Source organism: Mus caroli, unplaced genomic scaffold (genome assembly GCF_978045245.1).
Source record: "Mus caroli unplaced genomic scaffold, Mus_caroli_1 scaffold_5, whole genome shotgun sequence".
Taxonomy (NCBI): Eukaryota; Metazoa; Chordata; class Mammalia; order Rodentia; family Muridae; genus Mus; species Mus caroli.
In genome coordinates, this window is record NW_028227260.1 from 141,371,929 (window position 1) to 141,399,342 (window position 27,414).

At 39.2% G+C, this 27,414-nt stretch overlaps 1 pseudogene; it reads right to left on the minus strand.

Annotated features, from left to right (window-relative positions):
* Positions 1-9,445: 9,445 nt before the first annotated feature.
* Positions 9,446-10,274, minus strand: LOC147004839 (uncharacterized; annotated as a pseudogene).
* Positions 10,275-27,414: the final 17,140 nt, after the last annotated feature.

The following is a 27,414-nucleotide window of genomic DNA, read 5'->3' on the forward strand; positions in this document are numbered from 1 at the left end:
TAGCTCTGAATGTCCCCAAAAAGAAACTAGAGAGAGCACATACTAGCAGCTTGACGACACACCTACAAGCTCTAGAACAAAAGAAAGCAATTCACCCAAAAGGAGTAGAAGGCAGGAAATAATCAAACTCAGGGGCGAAATCAACCCAGTAGAAACAAGAAGAAGGATTCAAAGAATCAACCAAACAAGGAGATGGTTCTTTGAGAAAATTAACAAGATAGATAAATGCTTAGCCTGACTCACTAGAGGGCACAGGGACAGCATCCTAATTAACAAAATCAGAAATGAAAAGGGAGATATAACCACTGATCTTGAAGAAATCCAAAACACCATCAGATCCTTCTACAAAAGGCTATACTCAACAAAACTGGAAAACCTGAATGAAATGGACAAATTTCTAGACAGATACCAGGTACCAAAGTTAAATCAGGATCAGGTTAATGATCTAAACAGTCCTATATCCCCCAAAGTATTAGAAGCAGTCATTAATAGTCTTGCAACCAAAAAAAAAAAAAAAGCCCAGGATCAGATGTGTTTAGTGCAGAGTACTATTAGATCATCAAAGAAGATCTAATTCCAGTTCTTCACAAACTATTTTACAAAATAGAAGTAGAAGGTACTCTACCCAATTCATTCTATGAAGCCACAATTACTCTGATACCTAAACTATAGAAGGACCCAACAAAAATAGAAAACTTCAGACCAATTTCCCTTATGAATATCAATGCAAAAATACTCAATAAAATTCTCACTAACCGAATCCAAGAACACATCAAAACAATCATCCATTCTGACCAAGTAGGTTTCATTGCAGGGATGGTTTAATATATGGAAATCCATCAACGTAATCCACTATATAAACAAACTCAAGGACAAAAACCACCTGATCATCTCGTTAGATGCAGAGAAAACATTTGACAAAATCCAACACCCATTCATGAAAAGAGTCTTGGAAAGATCAGGAATTCAAGGCCCATACCTAATCATAATAAAAGTAATCTACAGAAAACCAGTAGCCAACATCAAAGTAAATGGTAAGAAGCTGGAAGCAATCCCACTAAAATCAGGGACTGGACAAGGCTGCCCACTTTCTCCATACCTATTCAATATTGTACTTGAAGTCCTAGCCAGAGCAATTCGAAAACGAAAGGAGATCAAGGGGATACAAATTGGAAAGGAAGAAGTCAAAATATCACTTTTTGCAGATGATATGATAGTATATATGAGTGACCCTAAAAACTCTACCAGGGAACTCCTAAACCTGATGAACAGCTTCAGTGAATTAGCTGGATATAAAATTAACTCAAACAAGTCAATGGCCTTTCTCTACACAAAGGATAAACAGGGTAAGAAAGAAATTAGGGAAACAACACCCTTCTCAATAGTCACAAATAATACAAAATACCTTGGTGTGACTCTAACTAAGGAAGTGATAGATCTGTATGGTAAGAACTTCAAGTCTCTGAAGAAAGAAATTAAAGAAGATCTCAGAAGATGGAAAGATCTCCCATGCTCATGGATTGGCAGGATCAATATAGTAAAAATGTCTATCTTCCCAAAAGCAATCTCCAGATTCAATGCAATCCCCATCAAAATTCCAACTCAATTTTTCAAGGAATTAGAAAGGGTAACCTGCAAATTCATCTGGAATAACAAAAAAACCTAGGATATCAAAAACTCTTCTCAAGGATAAAAGAACCTCTGGTGGAATCACCATGCCTGACCTAAAGCTTTACTACAGAGCAATTGTGACAAAAACTGCATGGTACTGGTATAGCAATAGACAAGTAGACCAATGGAATAGAATTGAAGACCCAGAAATGAACCCACACATCTATAGTCACTTGATCTTTTACAAGGGAGCTAAAACCATACAGTGGAAAAAAGACAGCATTTTCAACAAATGGTCCTGGCACAACTGGCAGTTATCACGTAGAAGAATGTGAATTGATCCATTCTTATCTCCTTGTACGAAGGTCAAATCCAAGTGGATCAATGAACTCCACATAAAACCAAAGACAGTGAAACTTATAGAGGAGAAAGTGGGGGAAAGCCTTGAAGATATGGGCACAGGGGGGAAATTCCTGAATAGAAAAGCAATGGCTTGTGCTGTAAGATTGAGAATTGACAAATGGGACCTCATAAAATTGCAAAGCTTCTGTAAGACAAAAGACACTGTCAAAAAGACAAAAAGGCCACCAACAGACTAGGAAAGGATCTTTACCTATCCTAAATCAGATAGGGGACCAATAACCAGTATATACAAAGAGCTCAAGAAGCTGGACCCCCAGAAAATCAAATAACCCCATTAAAAAATGGGTCTCAGAGCTAAACAAAGAATTCTCACCTGAGGAATATTGAATGGCTGACAAGCACCTGAAAAAACGTTCAGCATCCTTAATCATCAGGGAAATGCAAATCAAAGAACCCTGAGATTCTACCTCACACCAGTCAGAATGGCTAAGATCAAAAACTCAGGTGACAGCAGATGCTGGTGAGGATGTGGAGAAAGAGGAACACTCCTCCATTGTTGGTGGGATTGCAAGCTTGTACAACCACTCTGGAAATCAGTCTGACGGTTCCTCAGAAAATTGGACATAGTCATACTGGAAGATCCAGCAATAGCTCTCCTGGGCATATGTCCAGAAGATGTTCCAACAGGTAAGAAGGACATGCTCCACTATGTTCATAGCAGCCTTATTTATAGTAGCCAGAAGGTGGAAAGGACCCAGATGTCCCTCAACAGAGGAATGAGTGAATTTATGAAATTCCTAGGCAAATGGATGGACCTGGTGAGCATCATCCTGAGTGAGGTAACCCAATCACAAAAGAACTCACATGATGCCGGGCGGTGGTGGCGCACGCCTTTAATCCCAGCACTTGGGAGGCAGAGGCAGGCAGATTTCTGAGTTCGAGGCCAGCCTGGTCTAGAAAGTGAGTTCCAGGACAGCCAGGGCTATACAGAGAAACCCTGTCTCGAAAAAAAAAAAAAAAAAAAAAAAAAAAAGAAAAGAAAAGAAAAAAAGAACTCACATGATATGTACTCACTGATAAGTGGATATTACCCTAGAAACTTAGAACACCCAAATTACAAGATACAATCTGCAAAACACATGAAACTCAAGAAGAACAAAGACCAAAATGTGGATACTTTGCCCCTTCTTAGAATTGGGAACAAAACACCCATGGAAAGAGTTACAGGGACAAAGTCTGGAGCTGAGACTTTAGGATGGACCATCTAGAGACTGCCGTATGCTCAGATCCATCCCATAATCAGCCTCCAAACCCTGACACCATTGCATACGCTAGCAAGATTTTGCTGAAACGACCCAGATATAACTGTTTCTTGTGAGACTATGCCAGGGCCTAGCAAACACAGAAGTGGAAGCTTACAGTCAGCTATTGGATGGATCACAGGGCCCCCAATGGAGGAGCTAGAGAAAGTACCCAAGGAGCTAAAGGAGTCTGAAACCCTATAGGTGGAACAACAATATGAACTAACCCATACACCTCGCCCCTGCCGAGCTTGTGTTTCTAGCTGCACATGTTACAGAAGTTGGCCTATAGTTGGCCATCATTGGAAAGAGAGGCCCATCTGTCTTGCAAACTTCATATGCCTCAGTACAGGGGAACACCAGGGCCAAGAAGTGGGAGGGGGGAGTTGGAGGGAGGTTATGGGGGGACTTTTGGGATGGCATTGGAAATGTAAATGAAGAAAATACCTAATAAAAAATATTCATTAAAAAAAGAAATCCATACCAATGAAAACCTCAAATTTGTATCATATAAATTCTGTACTAATATAAGAGTTTATAACTTCAACTTTGTATCAACTATAAAGATTTCAACCGATATAAGATCTAGCCATGTAATGTTTTGCTTAAGAATAGTTCCAGGACAGCCAGAGGTATACAGAGAAACCCTGTCTTGAAAAACAAAAAAAAAAACAAAAAAACCCAAACAAACAAACAAAAAGTGTATATTTGTTAACCTATTCCTATTTGTCTATTTCTATGATATTACTATATCCTCCCTTTCCACCCCCTTCCTTTTTACCTAAGAAAGAATGATAGAGAACAGGAAAGGAAAGGTAGAAATCCCCGAGTTTGAGTTCTCTAGTTCCCTCTCTGTCCAAAGCTACATTTATAAATTATCCCTTAAATGGCAACATACTTATCATTTGTAAAATAACCAAGACCCTCCACCCTAACATAAGAAACTGGAACAATGATCTTCTTTGTCTGCTTCCAGCTGAACTGGGGTGAAAAATTCCCATCTGGGGGCCCATTGGGAAATAGAAAATTGTCTTTGTCAAAGGAGAGGTAGCTAGTGTCATTTGCCTTCCGGTCACTATGTGCTGAGAAAGTTCACTGCTGGGCTGACATCTTGACCATGACATTCTGAAAGGCTGGATAGACAAAGTAGCTCTTCTGGAATAATTTTAGAAGCAAGTCTTTAAAAGAAACACCTTTGATGTAGTTGAAGCAGAGTCAAGAGCAAAGCAGGAATGGAAGGTCCCAGAACTCCAGCATCCCAGAGTGGGAATCTTTTCAGGACTGTCTTTCTCTTCTTTCATCCTGCAGTATATGAAAAAAGCACCATGTAGTTATGTAAAGACATTCACATAGTGTGTGCAAGGTACACAGATTGGTCAATGAAGATCAATAAAGAAAGATGACTGCCTTTCCTCAGGTTAGTTTGATCACATAATCAAACTGCAATATAACTTTGGATACTTGCCCTCTTAAAGGACAGTATGTAATAACAAGTTATGAGAAATTTGTACCCAATAAGTGTAATTGGGTGCATATAGACCTTTTAGTCTCAGCCAGTTCCAGAGTTGTCTTCATATATAGAGACGTAAACATCACCACATATATACACTTCACCTATTTTGTTGATTGTGTTAGTCTCCCTTTTCTCCTCTTTCACCAAGGTCCTCAGGGGGTCTCCGTTTATCATGTCTGATTTTTATCAACTTGGAAGGAATCCACAGCTTTTCTTTCCCCGTGGAAACATAGGCATAGCCTCTCCCTCAGTAACATGTTTCCTATTTTCTATTCTGATATTAGAATATCTTTAATATAAACAGACTGGTTTAGTTCAATAATTCTTTCCACAATCCAGTGTCTTTCAGCAGCTGTGGTGTTTTGTTCATTAGCATTTAAAAAATTTGAGGTCAATAAAGCACTACGTAATCTATCTTTGGGGGTTCTTGTTGATCCCTTTTGCCTATTAAGCATCTCCCTTAGAGTTTGATTAGATCTCTCCACAATCGCTTTTCCTGAAGGATTGTGTGATATGCCTGTAACATGTTTTATATTATAATATCCAAAAACCTGCTTCATCATATTAGAAATATATGTGGGACCATTGTCCATCCTAACTTGTATGGGTATTCCCATAATGATCATAACTTCTAACAAATGTGTAATTATAGATCAGCTTTTTCTGACGCTAAGATCCATTGAAATACTGAATATGTGTCTATAGTATAGTGCACATAGTTCAGTTTACCAAACTATAAAATGGAAGACATTGGTTTGCCAAATGTCATTTCTTTGGGTACCCTCAGGGTTAGTTTCTGTAGGCAATGGAGTTTGGTTAATAATGAGCAAGTAGAACATTGCCTCACTGTTGCATCCACCCCGACCAGCAGGAAAGACGCAACACCACGTTGTCCTTCTTCAAGTAGGTTTATTCAGGAACACTTCACATTGCAATGCAGGAACGGGAATCCTCCGAACAACCCCAGGGTGTGCCTTAAATACCCTACTGACTCCTCCCAATCACCCCAGTCACATAACGGCAGTCCATTGGTTCACAGCAAATGACGACACCTCAGGCGAGCCGATGAGGCATGGCAAGCTGACGAGGCATGGCGTCTGCGCAGTGCAGGAGGCTGGGATGTGGCTAAGTCTGAGGTTATGAGGATATCAGGTGCAGGTCATAAGACCTGGCAGTCCTCCCGGGCGCCATCTTGGGGCGGCAGCCGCACCCGCTCCTCACACCTCACAATTTCCTTGGCTTGTTGCCAAGTGATAGAGAATTCTTTCTTTAAACCTTTGCTGTTGGGCTGGTGAGATGGCTCAGCAGGTAAGAGCACCCGATTGCTCTTCCAAAGGTCCTTAGTTCAAATCCCAGCAACCACATGGTGGCTCACAACCATCCTGAACAATATCTGACTCCCTGTTCTGGTGTGTCTGAAGACAGCTACAGTGTACTTACATGTAATAAATAAATAAATCTTTAAAAAAAAAAAAAAAAAAAAACCTTTGCTGTTAACATGGTATTTTTTATGGAATTCCAAACCTCTAGAACATTTCTTATCAAGAGTTCGTAAATTTCATTATTACCTTGCACCAGAGGGCCTGGCAGGCCTGTATGAGATTCTATGTGTGTTATATATAGTGAATAACTCCTATTTCTGATCATTTGTTGTAGCTTTAAAAAATAGTGAAGTCAATTCAGAATCATCTTGGATAAGTTCAGTAGTCTCTATGTGTAAAACAACACTTTCCGCATATTGAGAGTCAGCCACTATATTAAGAGACTCTTGAAAAAAATCTGACAACACCATGATTATTGCATATAATTCAGATTTTTGAACTGACTTATAGGGACTTTCAGCCACCTTACTTACATCTTCTGATTTATATCCTGCCTTTCCTGATTTACTGGCATCAGTGTAAAATGTAGGGGCTCCAGATATTGGAGTTCCCTTTATTATATAAGGGAAAATCCAATTAGGTCTTTTTATGAACTGCAGCTGACTGCTTTTAGGGTATCTGTTGTTTGTGTCTCCCAAGAAGTCATCGCATGCTCTTTGCAATGTTTATCTTGTGGCCATAATGAGGCAGTTTCTGCATTAGTAAAAGGTAGCACAATTTCAGCCGGATCCATTTCTACTAATTGTCAAAGTCTCTTTTTTCCTATCAGTATGAATTAAGAGACTTTATCAATGTAGATTTTTAATTTCTTACTCTGTTTATGTGCTAAAAATATCCATTCTAAGATATAACCTTCCCTCTGCATAAGAATTCCTGTAGGGGAATAAGTAGAAGATAAGATGACTAAAATGTAGGCCATCTTTGGATCAAAATGATCTAGATATGTATCCTGAAATTTCCTTTCTACCAAAGCTAACTCCTTCTTGGTATCAGCTGATAGTTTCCTTGGTCTATTTAAATCTTTATCACCTTGTGAGGTTTGAAATAAATTGCTTAGCTCTTGAGTGGCCAAGCCAATCACAGGCCGCAGCCAGTTGATATCTCCCAGTAGTTTCTAAAAATCATTAAGGGTTCATAATTTGTTTCTTTTGGTTTGCATCTTTTGTGACCTAAACCTTCATAGAGTTATTTTATACCCTAGATAATTAATAGAATCCCCTCTTTGTGTTTTCTTCTGGGGCAATTTTGTAATCCCTAGCAAGGCAAGGGTTTTTTGTTTTGATCTTTATCAAACATTCGTTCTGCCATATTTATATCTGTATATCTGTATCAGCCAATAAGATGTAATACATAAGTAATGGATTGGGGAAATTGTGAACTATCTCCAATGGCTGTGTATTGACACAGGGTAGGGCTATTTAACATTCCTCGTGGAACGGACTTTCCAATGATACCTTTTTATTGGGTAACTTCTATTGAAGGTAGGTACTGAGAAAGCAAAGCTTCCCTTATCACATTCATGTAGAGGAATGGTGAAAAAACAATCTTTCAGATCAATCACTATGATAGACCATTCCTTAGGCAACAAGGAAGGCAATGGGATCCCAGGCTGCAAGGAACCCATTGGCTGAAAAATCTTATTAATCACTCTGAGATCTCTCAATATCCTCCATTTGCCAGATTTTTTTTTAAATGACAAATACTGGAGAATTCCAAGGGCTGGTAGACTTCTCTATATGCTGAGTCTCTAGCTGCTCCTGGACTACCTGATCTTCTAATGCCTGTAGTTTTTCTTTTGTCATAGACCATTGATCAATCCAAATGGGTTGGTCAGTCAGCTACCTTAGTGGTAAGGCTGTTGGTGTCTTGGCATCATTAACTCTTGGGGTAGAGCTAAATTGTCAGCCTCTGCTGTATCTTGTTTATGGACAGCTTGGACAGTCTATAACTGTCTTTGATAATGTTCCCTAACTAATTTAAAAATTTTATTAGGAGCCTGACTGGTTTCATGGCTAGACACTGAGACTGAGGAGATATTAATTTGGCTTTTCCACTGCTGTAATAGATCTCTTCTCCATAAGTTAATGGCTATGTCAGCCACATATGGCCTCAATTTTCTTACCTGAATTTCTGATCCTATACATTTTAGCCATCTAGTACTTTGCTTTATTTGGGATAAGGTCCCAAATCCTTGAAATTGGATGTCTATTTCTTGAAGTGGCCAACTTACAGGCCAAGATTTCGGAGAGATAATGGTACATCTGCTCCAGTGTCAACATTCCTTCAATCTCATTGTTGTTTACTAGTATTCTTAGTTTTGACCTTTGATCCTCGATAGAAGTTTGCCAAACTATTCGTTTTGGCTCCCTTTGAGGATTTTGAATTGTCTAAAGAACTTGCCTCATCCTTGTCTGCTCTTCAAAAACATCTGTTTTTGAAGCAGTGATGTTTAATTGTCCTGAGGAAGAAAACTCTCCCTGCCTGGCATTGGGAAATTCTAGAGGCCCCCCTGGGAGTTTTTTTGGCAGGGAGTTGCCCCATTTGTCTGTTGTTGCTCTATATTCCATAGTCAAATGTTAGCCTTTGCCACATCTTTGACATATTCCAGAAGTCACAGGCCCCCTTTTGGTATTACGTTGATTTTTCCTGCAATTGTTCTTGAGATGACTTTGCTCACCACAATTAGAACATTTGAAATCTTGGGTCATCTCTAGGTGTCTAGTGGTAGCTTCTCCTATTACAGTCTTATCAGGCAAGCAAGATCCAACATCAGCTGTATATCTAATTCACTCAGCTATTGATGCTGATCTTGCCCTCAGTGGTCTCATTACTTCCTTGCATTCAACATTTGCATTTTCAAAGCTTAAAGATTCAATTATTGCATTTCTTTCTGCTCAATCTGATATACTCCTTTCCACAGCTGAGGTTAGCTTTTGTAAAAAGTCAGGGAAGGATTCTTATGGACTTTGTATGATTTGAGTAAATGTTTCAAGTCTTTTCCCTGACTCTGTGACTTTGTCTCAGGCCTTTAAGGCTGACAATCGACACAATGCCAGAGTTTTCTCATCAGATACAGCCTGCACCTCCAACTCAGCAAAGCGACCCTCACCAAGCATTTGGTCTGTGGAAATCTCCCTACCCTTGACTCTATTTTGTCATGCTATCTCCCATGCCTTGTCTCTCCACCATGCAAACCACTGTAAATTTGCAGCAGATTCTAGTATTGCTTTTGCCATATCCTCCTAGTCTTGGGGGATTATTCTGTTTTTAATAGCTCAAGAGGTCAGGATGTGTTTTACAAATGGCAAATGCATTCCAAAATTAGTGACACTTTCTTTAAATTTTCTCAGATCTAAAACATCCACGGGCTGCCATTCAAATTCCTGATAACCTTGTGGATAATCATTGTCTGGAGGTCTTTGCTGTATATTAACCAGATAGACTAAGGTTTGTTTTCTAATAACCTTTGGTAGGCTTTCTCTAATTTTATCTTCTGTCTCTACCTGAGCATTTCCCTTAATTGAAATTTTAAATTCCTCCCTTAAGGTCTGTGTCCACATTTTATATCTTTCTTTTTGTTGCTCTTCCTTTTCCTTGAGTTCCTGTATTCACTGTTCAAGGTTCTGCCTTCACGTTTTGATTTTTTCTCTATATTGCAATTCTATTCTATAGTTTGCTATCCATTTTATTTCAATTGATTAATTTTAAAAGGTTATTCTCCAAGTTTAGATTCCAATCCTCATTATTTTCTCTCTGCTGCTCAGTCTGACCTGTGAGCTGCTGCATCCTTTGTTCTAGCATCTTTTCTAGCTCCTTTCTCCCACCTTCATTTTCATCTTTTTGTTACTTATTCTGATCCATAATTTCCTATGGCTTCAATTCTAGTGTTTCCTCTAAGCCATGTTGCCAAGTCTTTAACTTCTCTTTCTGTTGTTCATGCTGTTCTATAATTTCCTGTATGTTCTGTTCTAAGCCCTGCTTCTATAATCTTAGCTTCTCTTTATGTTGTAATTCTAATATTGCAGCATCTGCCTTAATTTGATTTGCTCACTTTAATAAATAATCCTCTTGACCAAAACTAAAACTGACCAAAATAAAAGTCATTTTTAAAGAGACTGAAATTTTAAGAATATGTGAAGACTGTGGGACTTTTAAAGTTATTTAGATCTGGAGGTCTTTCATGACCATGACATGAAACTAATTTTTTTAAAGCAGTAGGTATGGAGTGTAACAAACATATAACTATCAAATTTTCTTATACAAAGTCTAGCCTGAGCTCATGATTAGGGAGCTCACAGGCCCCAGGGGTAAACCTACTACTATTATTTTGCTACAGCAGCAGCATGAGCTTTGTGAAAAACTGGAAGCAGCCAGGATGTCTAACAGCAGTAGTATAGGAGCACTTTGGCTCTTCCATGTAAAATGTTTGTGGTCACTGGCACCCATGTAGCCATTGAAGGTTGTAGTTTAGAAGTATTCTATGTTCTAGGTAAGAATTATGAGTTTTGTACTGGGTTGACAAAAATTGTGTGATATCTGAGATCTCAAAAAGGTTATGTGGATTTGTGTATAACTGTAGCTTTGTCTGTCACACTTGGAAAGCTGAGCTTGCCTATCATCAAAGAGAAAATCCTAATGTATGTCAAACTTTCTAGCCTGGAGTTTTATGAGGGATTTAAACTGCAAGGAATCTGTGAGATTGATTTAGTTGGGTAAAGTAGTCCAGATAGCTGGAAAGACATTTTGCGGTATGTATATAAGGTGTTTCTGGAAGACATTAGCATCTGAATAAGTAGACTGAACAAAGATTTGTCTTTTCTATGTTGGTGAGAAGTATCCAATTTATTGAGATCCCAAATAGAATAAAAAAGTAGAGAAAGGCAAATTCATTTTCTATTTTCTTGAACTGAATCCATTTATTTTCCCTTGCTCTTACACATTGTTCCTGGTTGTCAGGCTGTAGATTCAAAGCCTTACACCAATGTCTACTTCTCTAGACTCAGTTCTCAGGCTTTGGCTTTTAAGATCTATTAATTCTTTGAAAATTGCATCAATGTATTTTGATTAGATTCACCTTCCACTCCTTCTGGCGCCTCTCATATCCATTCAAACATCTTTAATCATCCAACTTTATGTCCTTTTATTTTTAAAAATAACACAGTAAGTCCAATTCTTGCTGCTCAACAATTCTTGGGCATAGCCTCCCCCAGCCATGAGCAGGCTGGTTCAGACCTGCTCTGCCACTGTCAGCTAGCCCACCTAGGGAGGAGTCTTCTGATCTAAATTAGGCCTATTGTTCTGCCACTTCTGTGGTCTCCTGTAAGACACCACTACCTGCTGAGAGGCTGAACCTGTTCTCCTGACACTACCCTGATGAAACTGATCCTGGCATGGTGGAGGATGGCATCCCACCCCCTCCCCCTTTATAAGCTCAGACTCTTAAGTAAACATTGGCCTTGATCAGAAAACTTTGTCTTGGATGGTTATTTCTCTCGCATTTTCCCCCATACAGCCCCAGCCTCCCTTTCAGGAACCCGTTTTGTGTAGCTGTGGGTGGCTACAGATGGCACCTCAAACGTGGGACTTGAATACGGAAGGACCAACTGAGAGAAACACTGCCTTGGTGGAGCTCCACAGGAAATGTAAGAAGATGTATCCCTGCACAGCATTAATGTTAGCACTACAAATGTCATCTTTTTGAAGGCTGTTGATTGCAAGGGTGCAAAAAGAATAGAGGCTAGGCTGAGTCAGCGTTGGCCCAGTGCTAATAACAGTTAGGGTTGATAGTGGAAAATGGGAGTGGAAAATTCTAAACAGGCATTTGGCCCCAGTCAAGAACTGCATCAGGTGAGAGGAGCAGGGCTTAAAATAATAAAATAAAATAAAATAAAATAAAATAAAATAAAATAAAATAAAATAAAATAAAATAAAATAAAAAGAGTGAAAAGGGGGGGATGCTAGATATACAAATGACATAAGAGAGCTAGATCGAGAAAGGTGGAAAATGGATTTTGGGGCTCTCCCAAGGGCAGAGGGAAATCAGATGTCCTGCTTTCTCACTGGCCCCTACAGGAGACATCCTTAGTTCTGGTTGCATCAAGTTCTCTACCCTCTCTGTATTGTCTGTGTTTGGTGCACCAATCTCTCCACATGACAATTTGTGTCTGTTGTGTTTGTTTTGTTTTGTTGTCTGAATGACTGTTGTTCTATGTTTCATGTTGAAAAGAAAACAATGGTTAAAATTTTATCTGCTGAATCTCTTGATTCAATCTCAGTTTACACAGCAGATGATGATTAAAGTTGCCCCTTACCTTAGCCAGAAGTCAAGCACAGCAGAATAGATCCTGCTGAAAAACTGTTTTGTTTTTTTTTTTTAAAAAAATGAGTCTGCAGCTTCATAGTTCTAAGGCAAATAAGCTGATAGTTGTTTTTTCCTAGAAAATTCTCTGCAATTGTGATTACTGGGTTCAATAAATGAGAAAGTGCTTTTTATCTTGAAATTATAGCTAGAAAAAGTAAAAATTTTTGATTTGTCTAAATTTATAAGATTCGTGTAGCTGCTTCATTTGGTTTCTGACTTGTCTTAAAGGTATAAATATGCTCTGAATGTCTTGGTCATAGACTGTTGGCTTATAAATTATTGGGTATGATTAAAAAGGTATAACATTGGTAACAAAAAAGTTACCTTAAAACTGGTAACTCAGGATGGAGTCATTTTAAACAACAGCATGTGGCATGAACCAGCCCAGGAAACTAGGCCTCTAAGGATATTTCTAAATTGGGATAATATTTTATGTGATTTTTATCCTAGAAACTAAACTTATAAGAGATAAAAGTAAAACAATGTCACTTTAATGAAGCATTAAAATTTGCACTGTCATGCATTCATATGTACAAATTGGCAGCCAAACAAGGTAACATGAAAGTGATGTTTCTGGTATTGATTTTAAAGTGAATAAATTGTTTAAAATTGGGTTTTGCTTTCCAAAAGTTTTAAATATATTCTAATATTGCAAAAGAAACTAAAAATTATGGTTAAAATTGCCAGTATTCCATTGACTGTAATTTGCAGTTTGATTGCAAGTTTAAGATTTTTAACTCACCCATATATTGTAATTAGGATGATTACAAGAGTAATCATCTTATGAGAGAGCTAATGCAGCTCGTTGCGGCTATCTAGCCATACAAAGCAAATTATCTGGATATATTCATCTTTTTGCAGAAGTTGGACTCTTATACAATCAGTTTGGCTATGGTTGATGCCTTGAAGGGGACTACAGTACAAGCAATTCTTTCACAGTACTAAGGTGATACAAAAAAAAAATGTTTTAAGTATAAGTCATCTTTTAAAAAAAAAAGACTGTCCAAAAAGTTACAGGCATAGACATATAGTCCAAATGTTCCCCAGGAATTTGTCCTCATTGCAGGAGGGATAATCTTTGGGTCAGAACACAGGCAGTGTGCTCAGTTTAAGAAATATTTACATTTGAGTTAATGCAAAACTCAAAGAAGCCTCATCAAGGTTTGTGTGGCATTTCTTTTGTTTTGCAAACCCTGCCTAGGGAGATTTTTGGGACCTGGCCTCTTTGCCTCCTGGGAATTATTTTTTTAAGCTAAAACAACATTATTGCAGAGATAGCCAGGTGTTGTTCAAAATAAAGTTTAAATTTAAGATTTATGAAAGGTCAATGAGGCTGTAGAACTTATAGAGGCATTACAATCTGGCTTGTCTATTCCATATAGAATTATTATGCATTTGGAAGGTTGTTCTTTCCTTTTCATCCTGATAATTGTAAAGGGTTTGCTTCCAGAGAGATTGTGACCATTGGAAAGTTTTGCCTCTAGGTATGTAGCTTTACATTATGTAAGAAAAAAAATTTTTCTGTCTCTGATTCAATACAAGAAGCTAAGACTTTGAATCTTTTAGTGTATATTGTTTTTTAAATGGAAAGTACTTTTTTAGATAATGCCTCTGAAGTAAGTTTACTTCAAATCTTTGCCCTTACACATCGAGCTTTAAAGTTCTGGGGAGTAGCTGTTGCTCCAGGAAAGATTCAGAGGCAGTATCTTTTTAATATTTAGGGTCTTAGTTATCCTAGAAAAATTGTGGTACAGAAAATTTAAGAAAGAAAAGTTGATTTGCTTACTTCAAATTATTTTCAAAAGCTTCCAGGAGACGTTAATTGGCTAAGACCTTACCTTAAGATCAATATAGGAGGACATAAACCTTTGTTGGATGTTATCAAGGGAGATGCAAATTAACTGGTAAAAAACAGAAAGTAGAGGAAGCTTTTATAATCAATTGTTATCAATTGTAATCAATGGTAATCAAATATTAGCTGCTTATTTTAGTTATTGTTACTCAATGTGCCCAAAGCAATTCTTTGGCAAAAGAGAACATTAATGTAGAATCATCTTTCTTCATCTCCAAGTAAACTTTTAACATCCCATTATGATGCTGTTGTGGTGCTAATAAAGAATTGTAAGATAAATTCATGATGGTATTTTAGAAAAATAAAACAAAATGTGTACTAAAAACCTGACGAGGTGTCTGTTCCTTGTTCCAAACAGCAATTAAATTGGTTATTGCAGAATATTAATATTTGGCCTATAGCATAGCAAACTTTTTAGGTAAAATTGATAATCATTATCCAAAAGATAAGTTGTTAAAATTGCTTCTATGCATACTTTTGTATTTTCTATAAATTCATACATGCATGCATGCATGCATCCCATAAAGAATATATCTACTGTATTTATGAACAGCACTTCTATGGGAGAAAAATATATGTGATTCAATCACATGTTTATTCTTTTGAGTTTCTTCCTGCTTCACCACAGATAATTAAATTGTGTGCTGTAGCCAGTGTTTTGAAATGTTGAAAAAAATCAAGCTTTAATTTGTATATTAATAGTCAGTAGATGATAGATAGATAGATAGATAGATAGATAGATAGATAGATAGATAGATAGATATAGATCAGGGATGCGGGGTCATGGGTGTAGAGGAAAGAAGTGAGTGGGAGAGAACCCACATCCTGCCAGAGTTCCAGTACTCTGGGCAGGCAGATGTAGGAGGTCTGCCGCATGCTTTCCCTGTGGCCCCAGGTGGCTGTCTGGCTGTGTTAAGCCATTGACCCCACACAGTGTGTGGTGGACAAGGGGCAGCCCTAGGTATCAGGTTCCCAGCCTCCGGAATCCCACACTGAATACTGTGGCAGAGCAGAGAACAGAATAGGGGCACCGGGGCAGCACTTGACCCTGGGGATGAAGGGAGAAGAGGGCAGGGGGAGAGGGGGCGCTGGATGGATCAGGTCCGTGGCTAGAGCACAGGATGGCCTTCTGGCGGGAGGTTAGATGTGGCTCATTAGGAAAAAACCTATCCCATCGTTCAAGCACAGCAGGCTATGGTGATCAGAGACAATCTATGGTTTTAGTTCTTTATTGTAGAAAGGAATGGGGAAAGAAAGAATGTAAAAAGAGAGACCGGCCATGGCCATGTGGAGAGAGGGGGGAAACGAGAGAGAAAGAAGGAGAGATAGAGAGTAAGAAAGGTGAGGGCTTAAAGAGAGCAAGGAGGGGACAAGCAGCCCCTCCTTATGGTGGGCGGGACTATCTTGCTGTTGCCAGGTAACTGGAGAGGAGCAAACCTGGCTATAGTCAGATAACTGTGGGGGTGTAGTCTAGTTAGAATACCAGAAGCTTGGGACGTTGTCTGCACATAATTCTGTGAGTCACAGAATTATGGACAGGCACCTAATTCTGGGAACATAGCTCACCTTTCTGTCCCTTGTAGATTTCTCTACTGGGTCACCGTAGCAAGCCCCATTCAACAAAAATATGCTACCTATCACAGTCTCACACAGGGCTTACAATTGCTTGAAATTGTTCATTTTTTAGATACTATGAATTCTCAAATTTGCAATTGTTTATGCATATACAACTCAAGTTAAGAAAAAATACTGTTCCTTTAAAGGACTGTCTTTAGACATTTAAGAACTCATTCTAGATTGCCTGGACAAGACCTCTTAAGGCAATGCCACCCCAGATTTATATTCCAGGCAAATAATAGGCCTTACACAAGATTAATTGACCATATAATCTCATTCTTTACACATCAAAATAGTAATGGCTTGAGATAATAATTTGGTATTTTTAGAGAATTTGCATGTCAAACTATAAAGATTTGTTCTCAGTGTCCTCAGTTTCTACCTGTTCCACATAATGGTGTTAATTCTTGAGGACTTATACTTAATCAATTATTGCAAATGGATATTATATTGCTGATTTTAGAAAAATAAAATATGCACATGTGACTATTGATACTTTTTCAGGCTTTCTAGTTGCAACTGCTTTAACAGGAGAAGCAACTAAAAGTGTAATTAGTCATTGCCTGTGTTAATTTTTTTTATGCTTAATATTCCAAATCTGATTAAAACAGATATTAGAATTATTACAGTCAAGTATTTGAGATGTTTGGTCAGCAATTTAATGTTACTCATGTTACTGGGACTTTTTATATTTCTCAAGAACAAGGTATTGTGGAACTTTAACAACTATATCTTCTTAAAAAACAAAGAAGGGGGAATTATATCCCCGTGCACATTATTTAAATCATGCTTTTTATTTTTAAAATTTTTAAATTTGGATGCCTAAGAACTCCTTGCTGAGTTCCTTATAGTTTCCTATAACTAGGCATACTCATACATAGGTGAGATGAAAAGAATACACTTAGTGGCATATGGGATGATCCTGAACAGGTATTTAATATGGGGAAGAAGGCATGTGTGGGGCTGTGAGGTGTGGGGAAAGAAGGTGGAGGGAAAGAGCCCATGTCCGGCTATAGTTCCCGTGCTCTGGGCAGGTGGAAGCGGGAGAACTGCCAGACACTTTCTACTCGGCCCCGGGTGGGCATCTGGCTGTGTGAAGCCACTGACCCCACAAAGCTGGGGTTGGACAAGGGGCAGCCCCCAATACTAGGGACCCTGGGGTGACACTCTCGGCCCTGGAGTTATGGGAGAGAGGGCAGAGGGAGAGAGGTTCCCACGCAGGCAAGAGTCCTTAGTCCATTCCATGGCTGGAGCACAGGAAGGCCTTCTGATGGGAGATTAGGCACTGCTCTTTAGGAGAAAGCCTATCCTATCATCCAAGCACAGCAGGCCTTGATGAACAGAGACATTCTATGGTTTTAGAGCTTTATTGTAGAAAGGCAGGGGGGAAGAGAAAAGGTAGAAAGAGAGAAAGACCGGCCATGGCCAAGAGGAAAGAAAGGGGGAAAGGAGAGAAAGAAGAAAGGCTAGAGTAAGAGGTTAGAGAGAGAGTGAGAAGAGAGAGAGAGTGATGAGGGGCCAAACAGCCCTTCTTATAGTGGGCTGTGATATCTTGCTGTTGCTAGGTAACTGGGAGGAGTCAAGCTTGAAGGTCAGAAGCTTGGGACATTGTCTACTTGAATACTAGCCACATGCTTCTCTTGTGGGGGCTGTTGGGACTGTAACTTTGACAGGAGCCAGGGATCCAGAAGGCATGAGGGAATGCCTACTGTCCCATGTAGGTGAATTATCACCACTGTGTTTCACCAGGGTTCACAACCTCAGCTTGACTGGAGACTAGGCTGTCTGTACCTAGCCCACTGACCCACAGGCATGTTGGTGGTTTTTTGTTTGTTTGTTTGTTTTCCACAGAATGCTGTAGGAACTTGCTAGCTGTCAGAGTGATTGGTGTGACAAGGTGACACAAAAGGATAATGCTGACCTGTGAGCTTGCTGAGTGGCCTGACTATGGTGAGAAGAAAGCTGTATTGGGTATATGTTCTTGACCCACCCTTGCTTGCATTTGTCCCAGATTAGACAAGCTAAACTGCCTTGCTTCAAGTTTTTAACCTTGTGGGATAGAGAACATAAGAGACTGTGGAAACTGATTTAGAAAATTAATCATAAGGAGGAGTTATAATGATTCTTCTCTTTCCTTTAATGTGACCAGTTATTCTGACTCAATTATGGACTGGTCTAGTAATAAATCAAATATTAGAGATTCCTATCATTAAGATAGCTAAAAATCTTTATTAGCCTGCAGATTTAACTTGGAGCATAGACTATTTACATGAGAAGTAACAGCTTTTCTGTTGATTCTCAAAGTCACCTCCCCCACACTAGAAGGCCAGAGTTTGGGCTTTATCGTTGCTAATTTGCAACTGAATAGAGTACTAGGACTTCCCCCATAGATAACCTTAAGTTGCTTTCAACTTTGGCTTTGTATTTCAAGCAGGTCAGTTACCTCCAGGAAGGCTCGCCTCAGCAAGCACAGATGGCAATTATTCACCCATATAAAGAGATGCATTGAGTGCATATTGTGGCTTTGGTCTGATTGGGGAAAAGGTGTACGACGAGGGCCAAAGATGAGCAACTGGGTCTATGGCTTATTTTAGTCTAAGACAGAGGCATGTGCCAAGAGGCCGTGGTTTGTTCATAACCCCGTAAAGCTGTGTTTGTGCAAATAAACACAAACAAGCTGCACATGTTCTTCAGGACAGAAAAAGCAGAGGCAGGTGAATTTCTGAGTTTGAGGCCAGCCTGGTCAACAGAGTGAGTTCCAGGACAGCCAGGGCTACACAGAGAAACCCTGTCTCGAAAAAACAACAACAAAAAAAAAAAAGAAAAAAAAAGAAAGAAAGAAAGAAAGAAAGAAAGAAAGAAAGAAAGAAAGAAAGAAAGAAAGAAAGAAAGAAAGAAAAGAATAAGTCCATTAGATGCAGTCCTAAAACAAACACGGCTGCCAGCCACCCTAATTCCCAGGCAGGATTATGGAGCATAAGTAAATTTTATGCCCCAGTTCAGCTAATTTTTAATAAATAACAAGGGAGGAATTGTAGCCTCCCCCAGCCTTGAGCAGACTGGCCCATACTGGTTCTGCCACTGTCAGCTAGCCCACCTTGGGTGGACTTTTCCAACTTAGATTAGGTCTATTGTTCTGCCAAGGTCTGTGGTTTCTACCAAGACACCACTACCTGCTGAGAAGCTGAACCTGCTCTCCTAACACTATCCTGATGAACTGAGATCCTGGTGTGGTGGGGATGGAATACCCTCCCCCCAATCCTGCTATAAGCTCAGACTCTTAAGTAGACACTGTCATTGATCAGAAAACTTTGTCTTGGCTTGTTATTTCTCTCACATTTCCCCCCATACAGCCCAGCATCCTTTTCAGGAACCTTGTTTGTATAGCTGTGGGTGGCTACATTGGGTATAGGGCTATCCAGTAGATGTTGTTGATTTACTAGGGGCCACATCCTTAAAGAAAATTGACTCTCCCTCACCCAGAAGCTATCAATTGTCAATATGTGATCAGCTGGGGCTGTAAGTTCATGACTCCCAATGGCCCATGCTGGGATTTTATCTGACTTTATCTTGAGAAGGACTTGTACATGCCATACCACTGTGAGTTCATATATAAAAATCCCTCCTGTATCCATATAATACTGTTTCTTTATATTTCTCCACTGTGTATTACAATCTTTCTTCCCCCTTTTTGTACAATGATCTCTGACCTTTGGAAGGAGGAGATGTAATATAGATGTTTCATTTAGGGCTGAACTCCTTCAGTTTCTTATTTTCTACAGCTGGAGCAGTTGGAGATTCTTTGTTAATCATCATTTACTGCAAAAAAAAAAAGGCTTCTCCGATGAAGTTTGAAGAATACACTAATCTGTGGGTATAATGACAAGTCATTAAGAGTCAGTTTAATACTGTGTCCATATAGAAAGAATAAAATGGCAGCACAAATTAGACTTGATGAGTTATTTTTTATAAAGCAAAAAAGAGGAAATAGAGTTGAGGGTTTGGAGAGGTTATGGCAGGAGTTATGAGGAGGAAGAGGTGGGGGTGATTAGCTCCAAGTACAATGTCAGACACTGATCCTGTCTTGTAGAAGAGTCCATAAATCCTACTATAAAGTGGTTGGTTACTCTTTATTTTATTGTTTTTTAATGTACCTAATTTTCTTTATTCATTCATTCTTCCTTTCTTTCTTTCATTTTTTCTTGGATTTTTATTAGATATTTTCTTTATTTACATTTCAAATGTTATCCCCTTTCCTGAAAACCCCCTTATCCCCCCCTCCCCCTGCTCACCAACCCACCCACTTATGCTTCCTGGCCCTAGAATTCTGCTACACTGGGCCATAGAGTCTTCCCAGGACCAAGGGCCTCTCCTCCCATTGATGACCGACAAGGCCATCCTCTGCTACATATGCAGCTGGAGCCATGGGTCCCTCCATGTGTTTTCTTTGATTGGTGGTTTAGTCTCTGGGAACTCTGGGGGTACTGGTTGCTTAATATTGTTGTTCCTCCTATGGGGCTGCAAACCCCTCGAATTCCTTTGGTCCTTTCTCTAGTTCCTCCATTAGGAACCCTGTGTCCAATGGTTGGCTGAGAACATCCACCTCTGTATTTGTCAGGCACTGGTAGAGCCCCTCAGGAGACAGCTATATCAGGCACCTGTCAGCAAGCACTTGTTGACATCCACAAAAGTGTCCAGGTTTGATGACTGTATATGGGAAGGATCCCCAGGTAGGGCAGTCTCTGGATGGCCATTTTTTCAGTCTCTGCTCCACACCTTGTCTCTGTAATTCCTCCCATGGGTATTTTGTTCCCCCCTTCTAAGAAGGTCCAAAGTATCCACACTTTGGTCTTCTTTCTTCTTGAGCTTCATGTGGTCTGTGAATTCTATCTTTGGTATACCAAGCTTCTGGGCTAATATCCACTTATCAGTGAGTGCATACCATGTGTGTTCTTTTGTGATTGGGTTACCTCACTCAGGATATTATTTTCTAGTTCCATCAATTTGCCCAAAAATTTCACAAATTCATTGTTTTCAATAGCTGAGTAGTACTCCATTGTGTAAATGTACCACATTTTCTGTATCCATTCCTCTGTTGAAGGACATCTGTGTTCTTTCCAGCTACTGGCTATTACAAATAAGGCTGCTATGAACATAGTGGAGCATGTGTCCTTATTACATGTTGGAGCATCTGGGTATATACCCATAAGTGGTATTAGTGGGTCCTCAGGTAGTATATGTCCAATTTTCTGAGGAACTGCCAAACTGATTTCCAGAGTGGTTCTACCAACTTGCAATGCCACCAGCAATGGAGGAGTCTTCCTCTTTCTCCACATCCTCACCAGCATCTGCTGTCACCAGAGTTTTTGATCTTAGCCATTCTGACTGGTTTGAGATGGAATTTCAGGGTTGTTTGATTTGCATTTCCCTAATGACTAAAGATGTTGAACATTTCTTTAGGTGTTCTTCAGCCATTTGGTATTCCTCAGTTGAGAATTCTGGGTGCCCTTGTATTTGGAGCATAGATGTTGAGAACTGAGAGTTCTTCTTGGTGGATTTTTCCTTTGATATGTATGAAGTTTCCTTCCTTATCTTTTTTGATGACTTTTGGTTGAAAGTCTATTTTATCTGATTTTCGAATGGCTACTCCCACTTGTTTTTTGGGACCATTTGCTTGGAAATTTTTTTCCAGCCCTTTACTCTGAGGTAGTGTTTGTCTTTGACACTGAGGTGCATTTCCTGTATGCAGCAAAATGCTGGGTCCTGTTTATATATGCAGTCTGTTAGTCTGTCTTTTTCTTGGAGAATTGAGTCCATTGATGTTAACTGACATTAAGGAATAGTGATTGTTGTTCCCTGTTATTATTGATGTTATTTTTATGTTTGTGTGGTTATCTTCTATTGGATTTGTTGAGAGAACATTACTTTCTTGCTTTTTCTAGGGTGTAGTTTCCCTTCTTGAGTTGGCATTTTTCCATCTATTATCCTTTGTAGGGATGGATTTGTGGAAAAATATTGTGTAAATTCGTTTTTGTCATGGAATATCTTGGTTTCTCCATCTATGGTAATTGAGAGTTTTGCTGGATATATTTGCCTGGGTTGGCATTTGTGTTCTCTTAGAGTCTGTATGACATCTGCCCAGGATCTTTTAGCTTTCATACTCTCTGGTGAGAAGTCTGGTGTAATTCTGATAGGTCTGCCTTTATATGTTACTTGACCTTTTTCCCTTATTGCTTTTAATATTCTTCCTTTGTTTAGTGTGTTTGGTGTTTTGATTATTATGTGACTAGAGGAATTTCCTTTCTGGTCCAATCTATTTGGAGTTCTGTAGGTTTCTTATATGTTCGTGGGCATCTCTTTTTTAGGTTAGGGAAGTTTCCTTCTATAATTTTGTTGAAGATATTTACTGGCCCTTTAATTTGGCAATTTTCACTCTCTTCTTACCTAATATTCTTAGGTTTGGTCTTCTCATTGTGTCCTGGATTTCCTGAATGTTTTGGGTTAAGAGCTCTTTGCATTTTGCATTTTCTTTGACTGTTGTGTTAATGTTTTCTATGGAATCTTCTGCACCTGAGGTTCTCTCGTCTATCTCTTGAATTCTGTTAGTGATGCTTGCATCTATGACTCCTGGTGTCTTTCCTAGGTTTTCTATCTCCAGGGTTGTCTCCCTTTGTGATTTCTTTATTGTTTCTATTTCCATTTTTAGATCCTGGATGGTTTTGTTCAATTCCTTCACCTGTTTTGTTATGTTTTCCTATAATTCTTTAAGGGAATTTTGTGTTTCCTCTTAACATCTTCTACCTGATTACCTGTGTTCTCTTGTATTTCTTTAAGGGAGTTATTTATGTCATTTTAATATTCCTCTATCATCATCATGAGATGTGATTTTAAATCAGAGTCTTACTTTTCTGGTGTATTGGGGTAACCCAGGTTCACTGTGTTGGGAGAGCTGATTTCTGATAGTGCCAAGTAGTCTTTTTTTCTGTTGCTTATGTTCTTGTGATTGCCTTTCACCATCTGGTTATCTCTGGTGTTAGCTGGTCTTGCTATCTCTGATTTTGGCTTGTCTCTCCTGCAAGCCTGTGTTTCAGTTCTCTTAGGAGACCAGTCCTCCCCAGAAGGAATTTGGGTATGGAGAGATGTGATACAGTGTCAGCTCTGGGGTGCAGACAGAAAACAGTAGGATCCTATCCCTGGCTAACCCTTGGTTCCTATGTCCTGATGGCTCTGTGAGTGTCCCTCTTGGGCCAGATTTTCAAGAGAAGTGGTGGTCTTACCTGTGCTCACAGGTGTGTAGGCACTCCTGGGAGACCAGCTCTCTCTTTGCAGTATTTGCTTATGTAGCTCTGTGGCAGTAATGGCTGAATGAGAATTCAAATTGAAGAGAGAAATTTAGAGCATTATGAGAAGTGAGAGATTATAGTAGAGGCCATTGCCTGTTATCACTTATCTGTAATATGCACCCATTTAAATTATCCAATAGTTATAACAATAAAGACATGGGAAGCAGAAAATGAATTTAACCTGGCTAGCTCAGAGAGGTAACTTTATTTTCTGAAATTTATGCAAAAATACCTATTTACAAGCCTGATTCTACAACTAGGATGCTTTAGGAATTTCTTTCTCTGTGTGTCATTCTATAGAAATAGTCTACATTTCTCTTAAGTTCCTCTAACCCCAAGAGGGCTCCTTATCTCTCTTTACTATATTACCACTTTACTTGTGTCCTCCCAGCTTTACCTGTGTCCTGCCAGCTGCTTCTCTGTTGTTCCTGCAAGCCCAAAGATAAAAATTCCTTTTACCCTTACCTGGAGCTCCTTCCATAAAGGTTCTTCCAAGCCTACTAAAAGAGTCCTGCCAAAGGTCCAATTGCTTATAAAAGACGTCTATAGATCCTCCCCCATACCTTTGGCAGGCTGAACCATATCACCATAATGGAAGAGTGGGGTGCTCCTAGCCAACACAGTAGGAGCTGAATCATTTCACCTTTATGGTGGAGTAGTTCAAGGTCATCCATCTGGCTTTACCTCAGGTCGTACAGCAAAAACCAAAAGACTTGTTCCAAGCAACTGCAGGAACTTTCCATTCTCTAGCATTTTTATCTAATGAGGCTTTTAGAGGCACACCCAAACTGCATTTCTTCAGGACACACCGAACTGCATCTGACAAACACAGTATCTATTTAAGTTTTTATATTTTGCTAACAATTACATTTCTATGTACAATAAGCAAATATCCTGTTACACTTATCACTGCTTTCTCACTTTGTCTCAAGATGAAGCTGCCCAAAGGATTTGATGTAGATTCCTAAAGAAAAGGAGCTTGTAAATAAATGAGATTAGCTGAGATAGTATACCTCTGCCTATAAGGCAGTGGCTCTCAACCTTCTTAATGTTGTGATCCTTTAATATATTTCCTCATCTTGTGATGACCTCAACCATAAATGGTATTCATTGCTATTTCCTAACAGCAATTTTGCTACTGTTATCAATTATAATGCAAATATCTAATATTCTGGATATATGATATGTAACCCCTGAGAAAGGGTTGTTCCATCCCCAAAGGGATTGTGATGCTCAGGTTGAGAATTATTGCTGTAGGGCTTTGGTAGATTCCCAGAGGCGAGAGATCTGGGTTCTATCTTGTGCTTCTGACCAAAGTTACCCTGGGAAGAGACAGTCTTTCACTGTAACTTTCAGATGAAAATTAATCACAAAGCTAAGAAGGCTACTGTCTGTGGTAGGAAGGAAGAGTATTTGGTTTGGTAAGTGATAGGACAAAAGCTATAAGATGTGCTGGTTGATGAGAAAAAGGAAGTGCAGGGCACTAGACAAGGTACTCAAGGGTCTTCAAACCATCAGAAAGGGAAAGAAGCCATGAGATTCCAGTAAGTTTTCAGAGTTTTCCATGTGAGATTTATTCAGCACTATAATGAATCTATTATTTTCATTTGACCAACACAAGTGAATTCAAGTAGAATGAAGTGGAACAGATACTCAAATTCAGGGGAACTTCTGGAGTTTTCTTTTCTATGTACATAGGACCTATCTCACTTGGATGATGAAAAATGATGCCTGCTTTGTTCTTCTCTTTTCTCTTAGAAGTGCTTGACCTAGATTAAATGTATCCATCCCTTTAGCAAGTAAGATTTTTCTATTTGCATGGTAGCCAAATGAGAATGTAATCACCACGTAAGCAGAGTCCCATTATTTTGAAAACATTGCTCTATCCATCTTTTCCTTATGAAGTGACATTGTCTTTTTTATTTTTTTGTTAAGCAATGTAATATTTTTAATTCTTTGAGAATTTCGTATATTCATATGGTATATTTTGATCATATTGGTTCCTTATGCAATCCCCCAACTCCTCCTAAATCCAGCCTTCATCCCAACCTCATATCTTATATTTTTTAAAAAGACCAACCAAGACCAACTTTTGCTGCTTATATATGCATGAATGTGGGGCAAACATGGGCAAAGTATCAGAAGCCACACCCCTAAAGAAAACTGATTTTCCCTCCCCTAGCAACCAGCAACTCATAAGCCCCTCCCATTTTCATACTAGAATGTTGGCAGTATCCTTTGCATGAATCCCTTGATTTGCTTTCTTATATGGATAATCAATTCCGTGCTGATGAAACAAAATTATTCTTACTTCATTGACCTTTAAGTACACTTCCTCCCACCCCCAGAAAGTTTGTCTCTTTTTAATTTTGATGATAATTTATCCATTCACTTCACATCTTATACGTCAAAGATTCCTGAAGCTGAAATGATTTCCTTGGTTCAGTGTTTCAGAACCAGAATAATTGACTTGGCAACATGAAAAGCCATTTAGAAGAAAAGTGTGATGAAGCTCCTCTTCATTTGCTACTAGAAATGTCTTCCATAAATCTATCTTATTAAAACAATGAGTCTCATAGTATTTAGGCAATTTCCAAATGAGGTGGTCATAAAACTATTATGAAATATTAAATTCTATTCTCCATTGATGGCAATGATGAAAATATTAGTGCAAACCTACTAAGATATTTGAGGCACATGCTCATCAAAATGGGAAAGTGGTGATATGGAAATATTTCTTCATAAACAGATTACATGCTTTCATTTGTTCTAAGTCTTTTTTAAAGAGGAGAGACATCCTTTATATTTAGCAGGTGATATTCTTGCCTTCACACTTTTTTATGGGTAAAGAATCTCTATAATGTGAATTCCTAGATTCACCCCTTGTTTTAGGGTTTCTATTTCTGTGAGAAACACCATGAAGAAAAGGAAGTCAGAACAAGGACTTAACATTGCAGGAAACTGGAGGCAGGAACTTATGTAGAGACTATGGAGAGGTGCTGCTTACTGGATTGTTTCTCAGTTTGCTTTCATATAAAACCAAGGACCATCACCCCAGGGTTAACACCACCCACAATTTAATGGAGAACAGAGCTTATGTTTATTTTATTTTTTTCCACCTGTTTTTATTGGATATTTTCTTTATTTACATTTCAAATGTTATCCCCTTCCCCAGTTCCTCCCCCATCCCAAAATCCCCCTATCCCATCCCCCTTCCTCTTGCTTCTAGGAGGGTGGTCCCCTACCCGCACACCCACTCCTGCCTCTGTGCCCTCAAATTTCCCTACACTGGGGCATTGAGCCTTCACAGGACCAAGGGACTCTCCTCCCATTGATCCTCGACAAGGCAATCCTCTGCTACATATACAGCTGGAGCCATGTGTCCTGCCATGTGTACTCCTTGGTTGGTGGTTTAGTCCCTAGGAGCTCTGGGGAGGGGGGAGGTCTGGTTGGTTGATATTATGGTTCGTCCTATGGGGTTGCAAACCCCTTCAGCTACTTCAGTCCTTTTTTTTTTTTAACTCCTCCATCGGGAACCCTATTGAGAACCCCGTGCACAGTCTAATGGTTGACTGAGAGCATCTGCCTCTGTATTTGTCAGGGTCTAGCAGAACCTCTCAGGGAACATCTATATTAGGATCCTGTCAGCATGCACTTCTTGGCATCCACAATAGTGCCTGAGTTTGGTGACTGTATATGGGAAGGATTCCCAGGTGAGGCAGTCTCTGGATGGCCTTTTCATCAGTTTCTGCTCCACACTTTGTCTCTGTATTTGCTCCCATAAGTATTTTTTCTCCTTTCTAAGAAGGACTGAAGCACCTACATTTTGGTCTTCCTTATTCTTGAGCTTCATGTGGTCTGTGAAATGTATCTTGGGTATTCTGAGTATTTGGCTAATATCCACTTATCAGTGAGTGCATATCATGTGTGTTCTTTTTTTTTTTTTTAAAGATTTATTTATTTATTATATGTAAGTACACTGTAGCTGTCTTCAGACACTCCAGAAGAGGGCGCCAGATCTCGTTATGGATGGTTGTTAGCCACCATGTGGTTGCTGGGATTTGAACTCTG